The sequence below is a fragment of the Sus scrofa genome, chromosome 1 (assembly GCF_054392235.1).
Source record: "Sus scrofa isolate SSC_HxYL_T2T_F1_AM1 chromosome 1, Sscrofa_HxYL_maternal_Yorkshire_Landrace_v2.0, whole genome shotgun sequence".
Taxonomy (NCBI): domain Eukaryota; kingdom Metazoa; phylum Chordata; class Mammalia; order Artiodactyla; family Suidae; genus Sus; species Sus scrofa.
The window spans coordinates 35,979,109-36,002,092 of NC_139383.1; the positions used below are offsets into that span (position 1 = coordinate 35,979,109).

The 22,984-nt window shown below is 38.0% G+C and overlaps 1 long non-coding RNA gene across 1 annotated transcript in view; it reads left to right on the forward strand.

Annotated features, from left to right (window-relative positions):
- Window positions 1–21,736, forward strand: part of LOC146406031 (uncharacterized) — a 41,775-nt gene extending 20,039 nt beyond the window's left edge. Inside the window, exons 2-4 of the long non-coding RNA XR_014804030.1 lie at window positions 9,712–9,798; window positions 9,898–10,155; window positions 21,058–21,736. This is a non-coding gene — a long non-coding RNA (uncharacterized LOC146406031). The remainder of the gene's footprint in view (window positions 1–9,711; window positions 9,799–9,897; window positions 10,156–21,057) is intronic.
- Window positions 21,737–22,984: the final 1,248 nt, after the last annotated feature.

Sequence of the window (22,984 nt, forward strand, 5' to 3'; positions counted from 1 at the left end):
AAATGGGCAGAGGGCCACTCAGGGATGGTAGTGGGGATCCAAGGAGATCTAGGCAGAGCACTAAGAAGGTCCTCAGCCCTATACATATCAACATGCAGGAAATGGGAGTGACAACATTTTAGTGATAAAATTTGGGTTGTTTCGAATTTACTTTGAAATTTTAGTTCCTAATAAGTGTTGGCTTCAACACACAGCAGGTGGCATTTTCTACATCTGGATGCTATATGTCTTGTGTCATGACAACACAGTTTATAGCTGATTAAATTAGACACTAGTTCCAGTTTTCTAAGAATAGTAACTACAGTCTGTTTGCAACTTAATTCAGACATGTGTTTATAATTATACACAGAAGTTGGCACAAGTAATGATGTGTAAGGAAGAGAGGAGGAGTCATCTCAAGGTTAACACATCACAGGCTCATTAATAGTTTCAGGTCAACGAGACTTCTAAATGAGATGCTAACTTCTGATGGTAATGGGCTCTATGATGTGAATGAAAACTGTTGCCTGTCACTCCAACAAAGGATGCTGCAACCATCAAGCCACTAGCCAATATCACTCCCCAGTGGTGAGCTCTGAGGGACCTCAACAGGGAGACAAACGGGGGTGGCCACTGTGGAGCCCTCAGCCACTGCGGCCACCCCCCAAGGTGCACCGGAGGGGAGTCAGGATGGGCAAGAATAGGATATTGGCCCTAGAGAGCTAAGATGCATATCAAAGGAATGATTTCAGTGAGCCCAGACTCTCCCATCTTCCCATACAAAGAAAAGCAATAAATTCATTAACTTGAGAGGTCTGTTTTCTTTAATAAACAGTAATCTTTGGAGGTTCTGGCCACCTGGTTTTTGTTGCAAAACTCCTGTATATCCTGGCTGCTCCCCTACCTCTTTGGAGCTGTCCCTCACAGTGATCCAGGAGGGGCTTAAGTCCTCAGAAAATCAAATGAGTAAAACAGAATGTTCAAATTTTATGTTGTACTCTTTTTTTTTTTTTATGTCAACACTGACATGAGCCAGGTTGCGGTGAAAAAATGGGAATTAAGGGAGGTGCCATCTCTTACTGATTCCTTGATTTCAGAGGTGCCAAATGGACCATTAAACTCAAAGTCCCTGCAAAACATTTCGGTGACTCATTCCTAAATCACAGAAAAAGCCAAGCAATAAGGCAGTAAAGTTTGTACCTGGCAGCTTCAGTCTCTCTTTTCTGAGCCTCTTTTTGTCATTTCTGGGGCTCCTGTAAATCTGTTGCCTTTGTGCTTATCCTCTGACAAAAGAGAAGGAAGCTGAGTTTTAACTATGCTTAACTTCTACATTGTTGTGGGTGAAACTGTTAAGTAGATACGTCTTCAACTTCTGGGTTAGTGTTGACACAGGGCAGGTCATACATAATATTCAGGTTTTAGTCAATATCAAAGTTGTTACCAACCCATCTGGAGATAATCCTTCTTGCCAATGTTTGTGGAACATAATGCTAAGGCTCTCTGAGAACTTCCTTCCCTTCCTTCCTCCCTTCTGCCTGCCTGCCTGCCTTCCTTCCTTCCTTCCTTCTTTCTTCTTTTTCTCTCTCAGTCTCAGTCTTTTCCTCCTTCCTTCCTTCTCTACCTTCCTAGTCGTCCACTAGCTATCCATCCATCCATCCATCCATGCAACCATCCATCCAAAAAAGAAATAGACAAGGAAAGCAAAAGAAAAGAGAGAGAGTGTATTTCAAGGTTAAGAAGTAAAGCGGGCTGAAACTATTTTCTGGAACAAATTAGAGGAGTCAATTCTCCGTAGAAATCCACTGATAGTAAAATTTGAACATGTAGATATTAAAAAAATGAAGATACTCTGAAAATAGTAATGAGGGCTTTTAAATAAGAAAGACACAAATCCCAATGTAGGTGACCTCATAAAACTATCACAGCCATAGAAGAGAATATAAGAGGCTCTCTGATTTAAGCAGTAATATACTGTATATCCTCATCTACAGTGGCTAAGGGGATCTCATAACCTCCTTAGTGAAAAGAAACTAAATGTCAGCAATGAGATTCTGCTGTGTAGCCCAGGGAATGGTATCTGATCCCTTGTGATGGAACATGATGAAGGATAATGTGAAAAAAAGAATGCATATGGATATATGGCTGGGTTACTTTGCTGTGAAGCAGAAATTGACAGAACATTGTAAATCAACTATAATAAAAAATTTAAAAAGTAAAAAAAATAAAAAAAGAAACTAAATGTCTGTTTTAGAACTTCATGATATTAGTACATCAGAATCCCATATATATTTAGTTGAAATAAAATATATGACTGTGTGGGAGTCCCATGGTGGTGCTGTGGAAACGAATCCAACTAGGAACCATAAGGTTTCGGGGTTGATCCATGGCCTCGGTCAGTGGGTTAAGGATCTTGTGTTGCTGTGAGCTGTGGTGTAGGTCACAGAGGTAGCTTGGATCCTTCATTGCTGTGGCTGTGGTGCAGGCTGGCAACTGTAGCTCCAATTAGACCCCTAGCCTGGGAACCTCCATATGCCATGGGTACAGCCCTAAAAAGCAGGGGGGGGGGAAAGTACATGTATATGTGAATGTGAATATATATGTATGTGTGACCTGCAAGTGATTTTTATGGAAAGAGATATGGCTAGCCAGGACAGAGCATCCCAAGCACTTTAATTCTATTCTTAACAGGTACCCACACCCACAAACAAATAAGCAAAAAATGAGCACAGAAACAACCAAACAAAGGAACACTTTATTTCTTATTATCTGGGGTTGGTTCCAAACTCCCTCGGAAAGCTTCAGTGGCTGGACTAGCTTAGACCATACCCTAATTCTTTTGACTTGGCTAATTTTTCCTAAATGGCCTAGGACCAAGTCCAGTGGAAGACCTACTTGCTTTCTTTGCTTTTACTCCAAAGTTTAAATCTGAATTTTGAATGTCAGCACTCTTGGAGTCAAGGAAAGCATACCATCTAGCAACAATTTGGAAGAAAGCACAGAAAACCAAGAAAGCATTTGGCCCAAGGCACAGGGCAGAGCTGGTTAGATTCCTTACTCTGTGTTTTTGGGGTTGGCTGGGAGATGCACTCAAGGGAGCTCCCTTGGCTTTCCTTATGCAACTGGTGGAAGAAGTAGCCAGGGTTATGCAACATACACCAGTTAATAACCTAGTTCAATTATGAGGCCAGAAATATAGCTTCTGAAAGTTGTTTTCTTTCTATAAAACTAAGCAAAATCAACCTCTTTTCTTAATTGAGAACATCCCTTTTTTTTTTTTTACCCCAGAGAAATGAAAAGTCCCTTAAATGGATCTTATTCATAAATTGTTCCTGAGTAAATATTAAAATTCTAAAATATATACAGAAACATCTATTCCCTTTTTGCCTCTCACTCTACTGTTGGAAATGATGTGCAGGACTTCCAAAGCTTTAGTATATCAGCTCCAAGTCTAGTAGACTTCTGTTGAGTTTATTTGCCCAGTAGCTTTCCTCCTTCTTCATGTCTGGCTCCTCTTCATTCCTGCTTTCATCTACCTGGTTCTCTTGAGGGCTGACAGTGATTGGTCCCTGGATGGGAATGTTTCCCAAACTGGAAAATCAGAGTCTTTTTCTAAGAATTTAATCTCTTTCTATCTCCTCTCTGGTCAGAAACAGTGTGATGCAACTAAGTCGTCAGGAGACATTCTACATATTGACAATAATGAGAAACCTAGGAAAATAAAGCAGACCCCCACCTTCTAAAACAGAGGTGAGAAGTAGGGAAAATGTTCTGAGAGTATTGCCAGGTACAGTAGACTCCTTCAGTATCTGGTTTATTCCTGAGGCTAGTTCAACCTCTATTCTTCCAAAGTCTTTGATGGTCAGTATTTTTCTAAGTTCTGAACATTAGACAGATATCCTTGCAATAAAACCTTCCTTTTTGCTTAAATTAGTTCAAGGTGGATTTCTGTCACTTTTATGTGATAGAATCCTGACTGATACACTGACTTTCAATCGTTCTTTTTTTTTTTTTTTTTAACATGTAAAAAATTGTTCTACCAGTCTTCATTGGGGCTTCAACTTCAAATTCTATATTGGTAATGCTAGTAGATGGGACTGGCCCAGGTGGAGCACCTATTTTATCTAGACTGGTTTACCCTGAGTGGCCCCCCAAAAAACTGGCCAAAAGTTGAGGACTTTGCCTGCTCCACTCAAATTTGTGTCTTGGCTTAGACCACATGGCAGAGACTGTTAGTTGCCTACTCCAGTTTTCATTCCCTTTTGTCTTTTTTATAATGGAAACCCTGGATTTTAGTTGGAAATATGGCTACCTGGAAAAAAGGCTCCACTTTATAATCTTCCTGGCCGTTAAGTATGGCATGTGATTGAGGTGAATGATATATAAGCAGAAGATTTTCTGGTAGGTTTGTTTTTTGTTTTTGTTTTTACAGCTTCTCAAAAACCTTCCTCAATGACCAATTGGCATATGCTCTTTGCCCCATTTATTCTTCAAGCCTCCTTCTTTTCAACTGACTGTTCCCTTGTCCTAGGGAACTTGATCCATTCCCTTGGACCATGAGATGGAAGATATGAGCTGAAGTTGATGAAATCTGGGTCTATGATATCATGGACCTCCATACCAGCCCTGGAACATATTCTCCGGCTTTAAAAAAAAAAAAAAAAAAAAAAACAGAAGACTGAAAAAAAAGACTTATTTCTTGTTTAAGTCAATGTTATTGTGTTATGTGCAACCAAACTAATCTTAAATGATGAGCCATTCCAGTTGGAGAAAATTCCAATTGAGATCATATCTACTGGAAAGGATACCCAGAGATTAAAGAATGGACTTGAGTGAAAGAACTGGGGGAGGCATATCTTTGTTTCCCCATTAGGACTGTGGCCCTATATAGAGTTTTGAGGCTTGAATTAAATTAGACTGGAGTTATTCTTCATTGTGAGTAGAATTTAAGGAAGGCTTATGAAAGAGGCTTGAGTTCTTCCTAATGCCGACATATTTATTTTTATGTGTTGTGAAAAGTTCCAAATTCTCATGTCATGAATGGGCCAGTCAAGCTGGATGAACTTTGATCTTTTAATAACATTCGATGCCATTTTCTTTAAATACCATCTGGATAATGTCACTGCCCTGCTAAAAGCCCTTTAATGACTAAAAGCTCTTACCATGATTAGCAAATATTATATCTACTTGTTTCCTTATTGTTTGGGGCTTTCATTTGTCTCATTCTCTAAGTTCCGTGAAGGCTGAGACTATGCCTATCTTCCTATGTCACCAGTGCCCTGCACTTTTCCTCACCTACAGTGGGTAGTCAACAGATATTTGCTAAATGAATGAAAGAGATAAATGAAGAAAGCAAAAATTTATGAATCTGTGAAATCATTAAGGTAATACTGTTCTATAGCAGTATCCAGGCTGAACTGATTATTATAGTCAAATTCTAGTGTAAGTGCCAAAGAGAGTACACCAAGTTGCACATTTTATAAGATCTTGTTTTAGTAGTTTCTTTTGTGGGTGGTGTTATAGTATGCTACAACAGGCAGAATTCTAGGATAACCCAAATGACCAATGACCTTGTAAAACTCCCACCTCATGACTGTGGGTGAAACTGTGAATATGATGGCATATCACCCCCCCTTTTTTTTCCTCGTCTTTTTAGGGCTGCGCCTGCAGCATAGGGATGTTCCCAGGCTAGGGGTCTAATCAGAGCTACAGCTGCCTCCCTACATCACAGCCACAAGCAACGCAGGATCCGAGCCACCTCTGCAACCTACACCACAGCTCAAGGCAACACCGGATCCTTAACCCGATGAGTGAGGCCAGGGATTGAACCCACAACCTCATGGTTCCTAGTCGGATTCATTTCCACTTCGCCAAGACAGCAACTCCTCATATCGCTATAATGATTAGGTTCCTAACCAGTTGATTTATCAATCCCAAAATGGAGATTACCCTCAATGAGCTTCACCTAATTAGGTGGGCTTTTGAAATAGATAAGAAACATCAATAGATACATTCCTACTGGCCTAGAAGAAAGCAAACTTCTACATTGTGAACTAATTATGGGAGCCACATGTCAAGGAACTTTGGGCAGTTCTTGATTCACAGCCAATAGCCAAAAAGAAAATGGGTACCTCAGTCCTACAACTGCAAGGAGCTGAATTCTCCCAACAATGGATAAGTTTGGAAGAGAACTCTGAGCTCCAAACGAGAACAGCATCATGACCAGCATCATGACCTGCACCCTGACTGCACTTTTATGAGAGACCCTGAGAAGTAGATCCAGTTAAGGCATGCCCAGACATTTCATCCTGGAGAGTTTGAGGTAATAAATTTGGGTTGTTTTAAGCCTCTAGTTTTGTGGCAATATCATTAGATAGTAATCGAGAACTATTACAAACACTTTCATATATATTATTTCATTCTTACAGCAATGCATGATTTATTTATTTTTATTTTGTGTTTACAGATAATGAAACTGATTTCAGAGAGGTTAAACAACTTACCATTGTTAACCCATCTAGGAAATGCATAGAAGAATAAGGAGAGTTTTAGAAAGACTGTATTAGGACTGGAAATATCTCCATTGTGTGTGCAAGTGGTAGAGTTGATTAAGAATTGAGGATGCAAACACTTCCCTAAAGTGGTGTATTTGCTTTTATCCAGCTGACAGTGTTGATGGGATATCTTAATTCTAATCAAAGTATAGTAACCTAATGTAAATCTTTTCAACATTTAATTGCTTAGAGATCAACTGCTACAGCCCTGTTGGTGCTCTTTAGATTGCTTATTGCTAACCTTGGCTTTCTATTCCTATTTTCATTTTTCTGTTTTTTTATTGGGCATGTATTTATTGAAATCACTCCGAAATTCTATATGGCATGAAGTATAATAGGAATAATGGAAGGAAGAAAAGAAGAGAGAAAGAAGGAAAGAAGGGAAAGAGAGAAGAGGTGGAGAGAGAAAGTGGAAGAAAGTAAGATGAAAGGGAAAACAAAAAGACAAAAACTACAGAATGATGCCTTGCAACTGAGGAAACTGACTCAGAAAGGTTAAATGACTTGCCCCAACTCAGTTTACAAGATGTAATGTGCAGTTTTCAAATTTTCTGCCTTTAAAATTTATGTTTTTTCTCAACCTAACATAAATATTTGATTATCCTCATCCTGAGACTATTTTTAAAACAGTGTGTGTATTTTGCTTGAGCAAATAGTAAGGCAGGTATCTATTCTACCTATGCTCAAAGAAAAGAATCACCAGTGCCCCTCTGTTACTAGGTAAGCTTTGTAGTAGAATTGAGTCTTTTTGCATTGCTAATAGAAAGAAGCTGATGAAAATAAAATGATGAATTTGGATGAGCTTTAATCCACACATACTCGAGAAATCACATTTTAACTTAAGCATAAAACCAATGCCTTGAAAATTTAATAGGTAAAAGATAAATCAAGAAAAAAAGTAGTTTGAGAAAAGAGAAAAGAATGACAGAGAGCAGTTAATAGAGGAGAGGATGAAGAGGAAAACAAAACTAAAGAAAAGTAGACTTTTTTAAAAATAAATCTTAAACTCCACCTTGGTATTTATGTTGTATTTTTGCAAATCTTTTTTTTTTTTTTTTTTTTTTTTGCAAAACAGTTCCTGTGTGTGACTCACTTATTATGGATGCAATTTGGATTGTACTGTACTTTTAGACCATATGGAATATCAGAGTATCTAGAACACACTGATCCACCCAACTTGTCATTATTTCACTGTACAATTTGAGAAGAGTTTGCTTGGTTTGGATTTTTTTTTTCTCCAGAGAGCAGTGTATGTTTTCAAAGCTTTAATATACAATAAAAAAATCACTGTTCATTAAGGAGAAAGGTTAAACTCAAAGAGAGAGAGAGTAAACGCTAAGACATTCTTCATAGTCTTCCCCATCACAGTTAATAGCCCCAACTTTCTAGTTGCTCTGACCAAAACATATTGGAGTCATTCTTAACTTCTTTGTTTCTTTCACACCCCACTTACAGCCTACAAGCAAATCTGGTAACTCTGGTTTGAAAATACTCCAGGATCTTTCCTTCTATCACTGGCTCTGCTGCTATCACTCTCTTCTAAGACATCTTTTCTCAGCTGCCTCCCCTTTTCTTGGTCCTGTAAAGCCTATTCTCAACGCAGAAGTTAGAGTGATTCTGCTGACATATTGGTTAGATCATGGCACTTCTCTGCTCTACTCTTCCAATGGCTCCCCATTCACCCTTGAGTAAAATCTCAAACTCACTCAAGTGTTACTTCCCTGAAATCCTCTCTGAAATCTATTTAAAATTACCAAATGCCATCCCATTCCCCTCTAGAATGAAGCTTCACAAGTAAAAGTGTGTGTGTTAATTTTATTCACTGATCTACCTAGAATAATGCCAAGCATAGAATATGTACATGCTGAATATTTGTTGAAGGAATAAATGAATGATTGTTGATGAGCCTCTGAGAAATATAGCATAAACAGTCAACTAATCTTTTCTTAACCTTGGTGGACTTAAATTTTTCTATTGATTTGGGCTATTATTTTATTATCCCTATAAAGAAGTTATCATAGGACAAACATGAGACAGAATATAGCCATTTGAAAAATGCAATTAATAAGGTTCTATTGGATTGTAGCAGGTACAAAGAAAAGTATCTGCAAGAAGTGAGGTTGGAGAAATAGACCAGATAGTGAATTCTCTTTTATGCTCTGCTAAAAAGATTGAGTTTTATCCTGAAAGAAGTATTATAGGGCCATTGCCCAGATTAAAAGGAATTGGTGGCTCCTCAAGGAAAAAAAATATGCCCTCAAGAGACAGTAACACAGAACAAGCTTTATTGGGCAGTACTTGGACTGAGTTGCATGATTAGGGATGTCTCACACAGAGATTCTCCAGAGGCTTCTGGGCAAAGGGCCCCATAAATACATACTTATAAAAGTAAGAAAGAATAAATAGGAATAAATAAATAAAATAAAGAACATATAAATATTATTCTATATTTATATTTATAATATACACATTATATGTTAAATAATATAAATAATAAATAAATAGATAAATAAAATAGAAGTATGAAAGAAAGAAAGAAAGAATAGCACTATTTATTTGAAATGGCTCCAGTGACTTTTGGCGGACACAATGAGGAACATCTTGCAGAAAACTATACGGAAGGCCAAGTGATCGTGGAATAGTAATACTAATAACAACACAGTTATAGATTTAAGGACTATTGAGGGAAAAAATTGAGAAGACTTAATCATAGGATAAAAGTAAAGGTTAATTGCAGTTTCTGACTTGAGAAAATGGGTGGAAATAGCTATATTTAATATTTTATAATAACGAATCTGAAATAAAAAAATCTGAAAAAATACATATGTATGTATGTATAACTGAGTAACTTTGCTGTACACCTGAAACACAACATGGTAAATGAACTATTCTTCAAAATAACTTCAAAAAAGAAAATCGATGGGAAGTGTCAGTTTGCCAAGATAGGCAGGTGAGCAAATTTAAAGGCAGGAGGAAAATAGTTCGATGTGAAACACAGTAAGTTTGAGATGTTATAGGACATCCAAGCCAAGATTTTAGGTTTGTTTGCTTGTTCGGTTTTTCTTGAATAATTCATTAGCTGCATGGATCTGGAGTGGACAAGGGTTGGAGATTTCAATATTGGAGTATTAATGTTAAATGGTAGTTAAAATCCTGTAAATGAATGAAATTTTCTCTACAGGAGCTAAAGGAGGAAAATCAAGAGTAGGAGATTGTCATAACAATCATATGAGGAAAGAATTTCAAGAAAAAGATGATAAATAACAAGGTAAGTAGTAGAGAACTTCTGTCACGTAAGGACTGACATGTCTTGAGCACTTAGAAGACATTTACAAGATTGGATTTTTTTCTTCTTATTGCTTTTTAGGGTTGCTGGTCTACACAACAGCCACAGCAACAGCAACAGCAACATCAAATAGGACTCTCGACTGCAACCAGAGCTCAGGGCAACATCAGATCCTTAACCCACTGAGCCGGGCCAGGGATTGAACCCTCAATCTTGTGGTTCCTAGTCGGATTTGTTTCTGCTGTGCCAACACAGGAACTCCTATAAGGTTGGATTTAATGGAGGTAAAGAAACACTGGTGCAGTGGTTGCAACAGTCCTAGCAAACGGGGAAGCGAAGGTAAGAACATATTGCTCTTTGGAGAAACACTGATCTAAGAGGAAAAGGAATGGTAAGGTGATCACTGGAAGGAGATAAAGAGAGAAGATGGGAGATGTGGGAAGAAAAAAGTTAAAGATACAGAGGAGAGGGTATGTCCTGGATTTGAGTAGGGTTCCCAAAGAAATGAAAAGATATGATTCAAAGAACAGATGGGAGAATTAACATTTGAAATGCAGAAGGACAACCACTAACTGAACTATAAAGGGAAGGGGTAAGGGTGGCTCTACCTATATTTACTTTCCATTGTGTTGGCGGGAGAGACCGGAAGTGGAGAATAGCCCTGCACGATGGTTTCTATTTTTCTTCTATTTTTCTCTCTAAAGGACAGTTCGTTTACTCAGAGTGGTGGAAAAATCAGAGGGGTGAACGTTTGAAAATATTGTTGTGGGGAATGAAAGAGGAAGTGGACTAGGGTAGCCTTTTTTTACTGTAGCCTTAATAATTTGACTGATGTGGGAGGACAATGGGCCCGTGTGTTTGCCGCATTTGTTTTCAGCAGTGCTGAGCAGCCAGCTATGAATCTAGGAAAGGAGTGACTGGTTGATCCAAGGCCTATTTTGCTAATTAGGTTCAGAAAATAAAGGGGAAGGGCACTGACAGTTTTGGCAAGAGAGTCTTTTTAAGTAATAAATTAGAAGTTTAGATGGATTGAATTTGATAATGATTATTTAATGCCCATGCTTAATAAGTAGCAATGATATATGTGCTGCATAATTTATATCTAATCTTCACATCAAATATGTGATGTGGGTATCACTACTCTCATTTTCAAATAAGGAAAATTAAGCTCAGCTGAATAATTTAACGAAGCCAGGAGGAGGATGAGAGATTAAGATACATTAAAGGACCAAGGATGAGATGAAATTGAAGAATATTTTTTGTGGACCAACAGGTTGAGGGAGCAGAAAATATAGGAGTTTGCCCTTGAGTATGGAGACCCAGAAATTATAAATTCAGAGCGAGAAGAATTCTGGATGTTGTATGGTCCAGGGTGTCCATATAGAGATATATAGACAGTGAGCCCTGTTAGATATATTGCCTGCACAGAAATGGCAGTTATCCAAGATACAGTAGAAATAGGGGTGAAAATCTGACCTTATGATTGATCTGCTCAAGTCCTTTGATGAGCAGGGAGTGAGTAGGAAATTAGAAAATGACAATTGCTTGTAAGTGTAAAGCATGATTATGCTACAAGTCTTGGGTTTTAAGAAGTTAAGGTTTAAAAATAGTGACAGGAAATCTCATTCTTCTGGCTTTTTTCCTCCATGCATATCCCTGTCATCCTTGGTCACACACACATCCACCATCACCCCCCACCCCTGCCCTCACTGGATAATTTCCCTGTTTAATCTGTGTTGATTCAAGTCTGAATTATCCACTCCTCACTTTAATCTCCCCCAAATCCATACTTAGAATCCAACATATTACCAAATTCTTCATAAATTGAGTTCTCCATTTCTTTGCTTTAGCTGACGTTTGACTAATTCTCTCAAAGATGAGAGTGGACCGAAGAGGGAGAGTTGGGATTTATTCAGGCAAACCTGCATCATCTCCCTTCCTGAGAAAATCCCACCTGTGTTCTGGGATTCACTGGCTTCATGTTTTCCCAGAGAGCTCAGAGGTGGATTTAAGCAGGCCGTGGACTGAGAACGAGTGACTTCTCACTTTTCCAGATTCCAGGCTAACTGATGTGGGGATTTTATTGTGGATCCCTGAAGACATTCGAGCCCACGCACGCAGAGACTCAGATTAGCTAGTTTCCAGGACCTGCCCCTGAGGTAGAAAGAAATAGCAGCAGCCCCAAAGGATGGCTGGTCCACAGCACCATCTTTCATTAGCTCCTTTAACCTATCACACCAGACTCTTAGGTCCTATGAAGCTTGTGGTCAACTAGAACCTCTATGATTTGATTTTTTTCCATGCCCCTGGCTATTAATTCCCGTGCTCCTGTGTAGTTTGTTGTTCTTTAATGTAGGCCTATGCTTTCTTTTCTTGATTTTATCGTTTCCATCCTAGCCTGTCATTCCAATCTATTTGGCTGTTTTACTATTTTTATTTTCTCATCCAAAGTATCATTACTTTTCTCAGCATTCTCTTATTTTTTTCAAATTTAGATAAGCATGCTTTCTTTTGCTTTGTCCAAGCTATTGAGATGACGTAACAGGCCAAAGGATGAAGGACAAAGATGATTTGGTGCACCATTATAGAATCTGCAGGTTGACATAAATAATTTTAATATTCCTTACACAGGGTTGCTCCTCTAGATATGGATTCACCTAATTGTAGCCACTTCTGTAAGTCCTATTTATAAAAATATCCAGAGAAGATCTGTCCAAATTCAAGACATAGTATATGAAATTTATCTAATTTATTTCTTTAACACTCTAAAAAAAAAAGAACCCACCAACAAACAAAAAACAGACACATTGAACAAAGCAAAACAAAATCTCCCATGACAGGAAAGGGAAAGTGTGATTTGTAAGGCAGAGGCTGATGCAGAGAGCTGTGGTGACCCCATGTGGCCTGGCCAGTCTCCTCTGAGAGTAATGTCTGGACTTCTTGCTTCTACATCAATAACTTCGTAATTAGTTTTAGAATTTTGTCAATAAAAATGAACGACTTTAGCGTAGTCATCAGAATCTGTATTTATTCCTCAGGGAAGGCCTTGTTATTTAGGCAAAAAAATATATTTTTGAAAAGATTTTTAAAAATGAGCCACTTTGAGGAGGTGATAAAACAGATTTTTTTTTTCAAAAGAATGTACAACAGATCCAAGAAAACTCTTTAAAATCTGATTTGAGAGCAAGTTTTTCTGTTTTTATTTAGGAAAAATTGTAAAGATACATAATTTCTAATGGCTAAAGTTTCTATCTGGCAGAACACGAATTCTATATTTATCATTGGATCTATACTATAAGCATTACACTAGGTTTCTGTTTTCAGACATCAAATAAGTTAATGGAGACACTTTAGCCCAGGTTTTGCTAAATATGCTGAGTACAAGATGCTTCCTATCAGCAACTAAACACATTAATAAAACATCTGATATTTAATTGAATAGCTGAAAGCAGGCCAATATGTGAAAGACTGAGTTACAAACTGCAACAAAATATTACAGTTTTCATTAAACAGGATTGTATACAGTAAAATGGTGCTGCATGTGTTTGCAAAAGGGAAGCAAATATGAAACCAAAAATTTATGCATCATATAAAATATGGCATATAAATAGGTCTAAGATAAAATAGATCTAAATTTTTCCTAGTAAAAATTTTCTACCAGGTGGTAATAAGTTGACTTGGGCAGTTTTCCTTCTGGTCAGTGACTTGTATTCATGATTCAAACATTGACTTACAACTTAATTAAGGAGGAAATAAGGCAACCTTAAAAGTGATAGCAATAATATTATTTTACTGTGTATTTTTATGCTTTATATATTTTATTTTATTTTTTATTTTTTTGTCTTTTTGCCATTTCTTGGGCCGCTTCTGCGGCATATGGAGGTTCCCAGGCTAGGGGGCCAATCGGAGCTGTAGCTGCCAGCCTACGCCAGAGCCACAGCAACGTGGGATCCGAGCCGCATCTGTGACCTACACCACAGCTCAAGGCAACGCCGGATCCTTAACCCACTGAGCAAGGGCAGGGACCGAACCCGCAACCTCATGGTTCCTAGTCGGATTCGTTAACTACTGCGCCACCACGGGAACTCCCTATATGTTTTATACTTATACCTTATATTCTGTATCCTTTTACATTTTAAAAGGACTTACATCCATTTAAAAAAATTGATTTCTATGTAATATATTTTTTATTAAAGTATGGTTGATTACAATATTGTGCCTATTTCTGCTGTACAGCAAAGTGACCCAGTCATACACATGTCAACATTCCTTTTCTCATATTATCTTTCATCATGGTCTATCCCAAGAGATTGGATATGGTTCCCTGTGCTCTACAGTAGGACATCATTGCCTATGACACGTGCATTTTCTGTTTCTTGTAATTTTATTTATAAAGTAATATACAAAAAGTAGAAATTAATATAGGGTGTACAAGTTTTTGGCAAAAAAGTTGAGTAAGCGATGTTGCCTAAAAGTTGAGAAACTTGACCTGGGTGTTAAGGACTTCAGTGATACAGATTGATTTTGGATCGAAAGATCAGTTAAGATGAAATAGCATGACTGAATGCATTTTTTTTTTATTTTTATGGAAAAGAGACAAATGGAAGGCAAAGAAGATGATCTTCCTGTGAATTGTGAAGTGATAAGGGGATTTGAGAGAGAGTAGGAAGATGTGTAGGGGGAAGCATGTTAGACCGGAAATGCTGTTTAAATTGATACCTGTTCATAGGGAGTTCCCATGGTGGCTCAGGGGAATTGAATCTGACTACTATCCATGAGGATGCATGTTGGATCCTTGGCCTTGCTCAGTGGATTAAGGATCCAATATTTCCATGAGCTGTGGTGTAGGTCGCAGAGGCAGCTCGGATCCCGTGTTGCTGTGGCTGTGGTGTAGGCCAGCAGCTACAGTTCCAACTCGACCTCTAGCCTGGGAACTTCCATATGCTGCAGGTGTGGCCCTAAAAAGACCAAAAAAAAAAAAAAAAAAAAAAAAAGAGAGATATCTGTTCACCATGCCTAATGCAATACTTGAATTTTAGGTGCACTTTGACTTTTATTCCAGTATAATTTTAGCATAATTCTACTCTTTGTCTGTTCAGCCAGGAAATTCCTTTTTCTCCTTTGAACAGGTAAATATGCTCTAGTTCAATTTCTTTCTTTGAAAGCAGACCCAGGTAAATGATAGCTTGGCTTTGTGGGCCCTGCTCTGAGTTCCCGTTCTCATCCGCCAAGATGAGAAGGAGATATCACAACTTCTTGTATTTTCCATCCCCCATGTTTCCATGTTGTCATTTTCTTTGTTCTTTATTTACCTTCAGTCTGTCTTTCTCGGTTTCTTTCATAACTTCCCTTTTCTCTACTCACTCTTTAAATATTGCTGTTTTTTTAATCTTTTTCCCCCCCTTTTACTGTATCCTGCTCAGATCCACTCACCTTGCCCTCTGATTTATCTACCAGATGATTACTCTAAATTGATATTTCCATGTTTTATACATTTTAATTGGGACAGACTTGTATTTTAGAGCACCATGAATTCATCTCCATTGAATGCATCACACTTCTCAGCATCAACAAAGCAAAGAAGCAATCCCCCTCTGCCTGTGGTCAGTCTTCTGAGTGGTGGCAGCACTGTCCTCAGACACACTGAGAGGAATGCGGGATTCATTTCACTCCGCACTTACTGGTCTCCATGTTTGGTGGCTGCAGCTCTCGAAAAGCTCAGATACCTATCCCTTCCTCTCCTCACCTTTCTTTCTGCATTAACTCCGGCTCTTTATATTTTCTTTCCTTTTCCTTTTTTTTTTTTTCGTCTTTTCTAGGGCCGCCCCTGTGGCATATGGAGATTCCCAGGCTAGGGGGGTCCAATAGCTGCCGGCCTACACCAGAGCCACAGCAACACAGGATCCGAGCCTCGTCTGTGACCTACACGACAGCTCACAGCAACGCCCGATCCTTAACCCACTGAGCAAGACCAGGGATCGAACCTGCAACCTCATGGTTCCTAGTCGGATTTGTTAACCACTGAACCACGACGGGAACTCCAATATTTTCAAGTTCAGTAATGGAACTTCATACCCCTTCCTTAAAACTCATGCTCATCTGAGTCTTTTGCACATTCTTTTAAAAATTCCATTCTTTCTTTGTCACCAAAGGCATCTGTATAAGGCTAACAGAATCATTTCATTATCCTTCTTAAAACTCTTCCCAAACTCATCACTGTTTTTGAGGTAGAGTTTGGAGTCCTTCGCATAGCATATAAGGCCGTTTGTCATCTGTGCCCTGCCCACACAGCCACCACATCTCTTGCCAGAGAACACAAAAGCTACTTGGAGTTTCCTGAACAGCATATGTGTGTTCTTTTATGCCAGACTCTTCTCTGAGGCCATCACTCCCCTCCGATCTTATTTCACTGGCAAAGAACTGCAGGAGTCTCTCTTTATCCATGGAGGATGTGTTCCAGGATCCTCAGTGGATGCCTGACACTTCAGATAGTACCAAACCCTATATAAACTATGTTTTTTTTTTTTTTTTACCTATACCTACCTATGATAAAGTTTAATTCATAAATTAGGCACAGTAAGAGATTAACAACAATACTTACAATAAAATCGAATAATTATAACAATATACCCTAATAAAAGTTATGGGAAAATGATCTTGTTTTCTCTCTGAATGTCTTAGTGTACAAATTTAACATCTTTTAAAATCTTAACTAAGCACTTGTTACTCACCGTGCCTGTTAACTTTTACAGTTTAAGGTGCGACAGCAAAACTAGCATGGATTTTTTCTTCCTTCTTCACAGTATCAAGGTTAGAAGACTTGTCTTACCCTAGAATTTAGCAACCTCAGCATATAATTTTTTTTCTTTCCTCATTAAGAACTTTCACCTTTTCGATTAGAGAAAGCACTTTACAGCTTCCTTTGGCATGGCTGAATTGTCAGCATCACTCCTCTTGTGCTGTGGGCTGTTAAGTAAAATTAGGGTGACCTGAACACAAGCATTATGACATCATGTCAACCAAGAGGACTGCTAAGTGACTAATGGGCAGAATGCTCTGGGCAAAGGGATGATTCATGCCCGGGGCTGGATAGAGCAGGATAGCAGGAGATCTCACCATGCCACTCAGATGGTGTGATGGTGTGCAATTCAAAACTTAGGAATTGTTTATTTCTGGAATTTCCAATTTAATATTTTTGGACCACAGTTGTTGGGGGTAACTGAAACTGCAGAAAGCAAACCAGTGGATGGGGGAGGGGGGCGGTGCTGTTTTACCCATATTGAGGAATTGGCTCAGATTACAGGCCACTTACCCTCTCCCGACCCTGCTCCCAAGACTGCGTTAGGGGCTCATTCCTCTTACTCCCCCTCCATCAGGCACATACTTAGGTAAAACACACTGATGGCATTTCTTTATCTTTTGTGTTTCTTCTATAGGCGATTCAAAGACAGGGATTTTGTCTTTTGTGTTTGAATCAGCAGTATCAAGCACATTGCCTGGCAAAGAGTAAATACTGATTGATTAAATTGAATATTATAGGAAGTTCAATTATAGAGGAAAGCATATGTTTCATATATGTGTGGGTATATACATACTTCTGTGTGTGTGTGTACACATAAATATGTACATAGAGGAATATCTTGGAGATATTATGGATTCAGTTTCAGACCACCACGATAAAGTGAATATCATGATAAAATAAGTCACATGAAGTTTTTGGTTTCCTAGTACATATAAAGGTTATGTTTAAGTGTACAAGATATTAAGTGTACAAGAGCATCATGTCTAAAAAAGGTACATACCTTTATTAAAAATACCTTGTTACTGAAAAATGCTAACCATCACCTGATAGAGTACGGTTGTCACAAAATTTCAACTTGTTGAAAATGCAGTATCTGCAAAATTTGGTGAAGCAAAGCACAGTAAAACATACCTCTATCCATATGAACTTTTGTTTCAGAGTGATTTGGACATACGAAGTATTTTGGGCAAAGAACCTATAAGATCTTAGGATGACAGCAACAATTTACTGAGTACCCACCTGACAAATCCTATACTTAAAAAAATTGATTTTAATTAATTAATTTTGCAAACCATATGCTTTGTTTCCTTTAATCATCACAACAACTCTGTAGAGTCTCAAATAATACATTCATTTTATATCAGAGGATATTGAGGATCAAAGAATTGAATTATTTTTCCAAGATTCCAAGTCTGCAGTAGAGGGATTTAACAGCAAGTCTTCCAGTCTCCAAAGACTTGTGCCCTTTCCACTAACTTTCACTCAATAATGCAACCCTAGACTTTTTCCCCAGTGTTCTCCATTGATTTCATCTGACTGTCTTGTGTTTTTCTTCTGAAGTGTTTCGTGATGCTGCCAAATGGGGTTCTACTGATTGGGAGAGAAATAGGAGCCCCGAGTCACTGCAGAGAGCAGTCGGGTGGGCTGGAGGAAGAGAGATGTTTAAACCTCCAGCGCTGTGCCCACCATGTTTGTATTTTCTCTTCCTTTCTGTTCAGCTATGGGATGTTTGTTTTTGCTTAAGTATATTTTCCTTTGTGACATTTAGAAGCTTATAGAATGAAAAGCAAATGTTCTTTTTGCAACTTGCAATATGAATGCATTTTTTTGTTTGCTGAATTTTTGTTCGTTGAAAGAGTGGAAATGGTTAATCATCAAAGCTGAGGAAGAATCTTTTAAATGTATTATATTTTGTAGCATGGGTAAATTTGACTTACTGCTAACATTTATAATATCTGATAGAAGAGACTGGAATTTAAAATATCCTTTACACAGCTTGGCTAAAACTGGCATTTTGGTTAATCAGAAAAAGAAAAGAAAGGAATGAAATGTCTGATGAATGTTTCCCAATGTTCTACAGCAATTCCATCTGAGTTTTCATGTTGGCTATTTCTTCCAAACTGCATTTGGATGGTTTTGTGATGCAGTCATATGTTTTTGTTTGTTTGTTTGTTTCTAATAGGAAAACTGAGTTCCCCATTTTGCTGGTATAGTTTAGGCCACATGTGAAAAATAGAGAAAGTATGTGTCATCTGGAGCAGACTGTTAGCAGATGAGATGTTATCTCAGACTGTATCTCAGCAATATCCTCTGCCAGACTTTATGGAGAGGGAAACAAGTACACTTTCAAAAAACACTTACTTAACACTAAACATCCTTACATATTTATTTGACTAATGAGAAATATTTATTATCTCACTAGTACTTAACAGGGTTTTTTTTTTTTTTTAAAAAAAATCCAAATATATGAACTAGGAAGAAGAAATACTGAGGGTATATAAGTTCGGAATAACTGAGCTGATTATTATTTACTATAAATTAGGCATAAAGATTTTTCAGGAGAAATTACAATTTACCTACAAATTACATGAATTTCACTTTCTCTTTTTGGCCGTGCAGTGTGTAGAAGTTCCTGGGCCAAATATCGAACCCTAGCCACAGCAGTGACAATTCGGAATCCTTAACCGCTAGGCCATCAGAGAACTCCACAAATTACATATGTTTCTAATGCTTTTCTTTGCCATTGGATATTCAATGCTTGCTGTGTCACCTACAAAAATTTAGTGACGGCATTGTACAAAATAAGCAAAGCGAAAGGCAAATATCTACACAACAATCCCTAAATTCTCTAGGAGAGGCTCAAGCATTCCTAGTAATTATTTTGCCGAGGAAGAGCCTCTGACCAGTTGCTGTAGGATCTCTGTAAATAATAACCGAATGGGATCATTACCTACAAGTTGGATGCCTATGAGAGGCAGATGGAACATGGTCTTTCTGCTTGTCATTGCAAGGAGAAATAATTTAATGTACTAATAACTATTATATTCTCTGTTGATGGAAATGTTGCATTTTCCTAGTACACTGAATTGGAGATTTTAGTTTTTTAAGGCAGAAAGGGATAATTTTCTTGTCTACCAGTATCAATAATAATTAGAGCTAAATACAAACCAGTTTCATATCTAAATGAACTGGCTTAGTAATTTAACACTTATTATTCTCGTTTCAAACAGCAGAAAACAAGACAGTTAAAATATGGCTAAGATTAGCTCAAAGATATAATATACAGACAGAATTACATTATTTGGGATTATAAAGAAAAATCTTTGGTTTGTGTTGGTTACTAATGGAAAATATGTTTTTAAATTTAAAAAAATGTAGTTCGTTTCTTAGTAATAGAACAAGAAAATTTAGCACTCTCTCTTATCACATCCCCTCCAAACTTTGCCTCCAGATGTTATTTTGTATTTATTTTGCAATGTTTATTATAACAGTCCGAGCCATTTATATTTTAAAGATACACCAGTCATTTTATTTATAGAGCAACAGCTTCTTTGAAGCGAAGACAATTGATAGGGCAGCGGGGTAGAACTACCCAGGGCTAAGAGAAATGGGGGTGGCTGCTTTCCTCCAGTGTGCTCTTTGCCATTATTTTCATTTTCTTTCATTATGGGGACTATGTTTTTTTCTTTCTTTTCTTCGATTCCCCCCTGCCCCAGTTCTTAAGGTTTTAGGTGATTAACCCTGTGAGGAAAAGCTGAGCTCCTGAAGCTATTTCCCAACATGGGGAAATGAAAGAAGCACAGGGAGGAGGGGTGACTGGCCCTTGGCACATTTGTTTACAAATCTGGCTCCTGTCCAGGGTGGAAATAGCTGGAGATTTTCCCAAGGCACCCAGGATGGGAGTAGTTCACTGTGTTTGGATAGCATCACTGGTGCATCTCAAACCAGGCTTAGGACCGGCTGGCTGCTGTAGATGGCTCTGATTGTGCACTAGGGCAGGATCAAGGTTACCGAGCTCCACCTGCTGATCGATGCGATGCTGTTATCCCTTTCCTTTATGTGTGGCAAGGTAAAGCAATATTAAACTGTAAAATCTGCCTGAGAGAGCTCAACAAAATTCTCATTTTTCTCCTTGTGACAGCTTCAATGCCACTTTGATAATATCGAATAGCATTTTTTTTTTCAAAAATTGTTTTGTAGTATAAAACAGCAATTCCCCTCCCTCCCCCTTTGCTTTTCCTTAGCTCTGCTTTGCTGAGTCCCTTAGACTTTCTATTGGGCAATCCAGCAGGGAGTATGTGGGATGCAGGCTGGGGGCAGTGCAAAATAGAAGATGTCCACTTTTAATTATTTTCCCCAATTTTAGTGTTAATTTTTTCCCCAAGCTTTAAGAAGTGATTTGGGAATGAATTTGTCTTCTCAATTCACTTTTTTTGCAGGGTCGAGCAGCCTGCGGCATGCAGAAGTTCCTGAACCTGGGATCAAACCCGCGCCAGAGAAGTGACACTGGATCTTTAAGCTGCTGCGCCACCAGGAAACGCCCTCTCAATTCACTTATAACTTGAGTTTTATATAGAGTTTCAAGTGACTAGGAAAAGCAGGACAATAAGCTACTTTTCTGTGAAGGTGTAAATAATCTTACACCCAGGAACTTCTCTGATTTAAAAGATACTCAAAGCTATATTTTATTTTTTTCAACCCTTTGAAGCACTTCTTAGGTCATGCTTAGTTTTGCTAGCTAGTTCAGTAGTTCAATTATGATTGTTTTCATAGAGAAAGACTTTTCCTTCATACTGATAATTAACTCACTGTAACTCTGCAAAGTTAGACTTCTGTATTTCTTGTTTTTTTTTTTTTTGTATCAAAGCTTATAAAGTTACATAACTATAAAAGCAATAACATGTTTTCTAATCATGTCTCACTGTAGTGCCTCTTTCCCCACCTTGACCAGCCTGGGCTTCTCACTCCCTACCAGGGAAGGAATGTCACCCATTCCTCAACCCACTCTCTATAACCTAAAAGTGAGGTAGGTTCTTTTCACCTGTGCACGCATGTGCCTGTGTGCTATCTCTCTCTCTCTGAAAATGTACTTTAGCTTTAATAAATTTATAAAACACCCACTGTTTCAATTTTTTTATGGAGGGTAGGGACCAGGGAAACTGCAATTTTATCATTCTGGAACAAACTCTATCAGTATTAGGAGATAGGGCCATTAGGTCACATGGGTGGAGCCCTCATTATAAGAATTTGTGCCTTTGTGAAAAAGGTCCAGAGAGATTCCCTAGCCTGTTCCACCATGTGAGGACCCAACAAGAGGGTGCCATCTATTAACCAGAAGGTGGGCCTTCACTAGAGACACCAAATCTGCCAGTGCTTTTATCTTGAATTTCTAGCCTCCAGAACTGTTATCTATAAGCCACCCACCCAGACTCTGCTCTTTTGTTAAAACAATCCAAATGGACTAAGACAGATAGGAAATACATCTACTGTCTAGTTTTATATTACTGTCCCATAGTGACTATATTAAACCTGAAACAAATGGTGCTTTTCTATAGTCATTTCCCTTTAAATTTATTAATTTTTAATTATTCCTTTTTTAGTCTTTATTATCTAATTGACTGATTGTTTTGGGGGATGGAAAGGGTAGAGGCAAGGAAATTGATAATGGCTCTGAATTTCAAATTGCTTCATCCTGCAGGAATGCCTATGACCAAACAATCTGTTTTGATGATTGTGGAAAGGATAATTTTCATAATAAATCTGAAAAATCTGGAGACCTGGAACAGCACATTCTAGTGATCTCGTCCTTTCTATAAATAGTAGCATTTTGGATTTGATTGTATCATATGGATATCAATTAAGTTCTATTCTCTTGACCGTTTCTTTCACATCTTGCATATTAAGCTATGCTTTAAATATTCCACAGTCAACAAGCAGAAATAGTGGTTTACCACAATAATTCATTTCCCCACCCCCCCAAAAAAACTTCAGCATTTAAGAGGAGACTAAGACAGCAATCAAGAAAGCTAGAATTCATTTGCATGAAAATGACTCACTTTCTTAAACTAACTCTGCTTGTCTCTGTCTTTTTGGAAGTATAAATTATTCTCACCACTGGTTTGGATAAAATGGTAATCTGTTTTCCTGTAGCATTTAGTGTGTTCCTAAAATGAATCATAACCATTTATTGCAATGGTTGCAATGGGGAAAAGATCAGTAGGGGCAAACTTGGTGATAAATAGGATCTGCTTCTAAATGGTTACCACATGAGGAAAATCCCTTAGATGTTAAATACCAAGTATTTTCATTTTTATTTTGCCGATTTCCTTTTGTTTTGATTTATCAAACTAAAAAAAAAAAACAAAA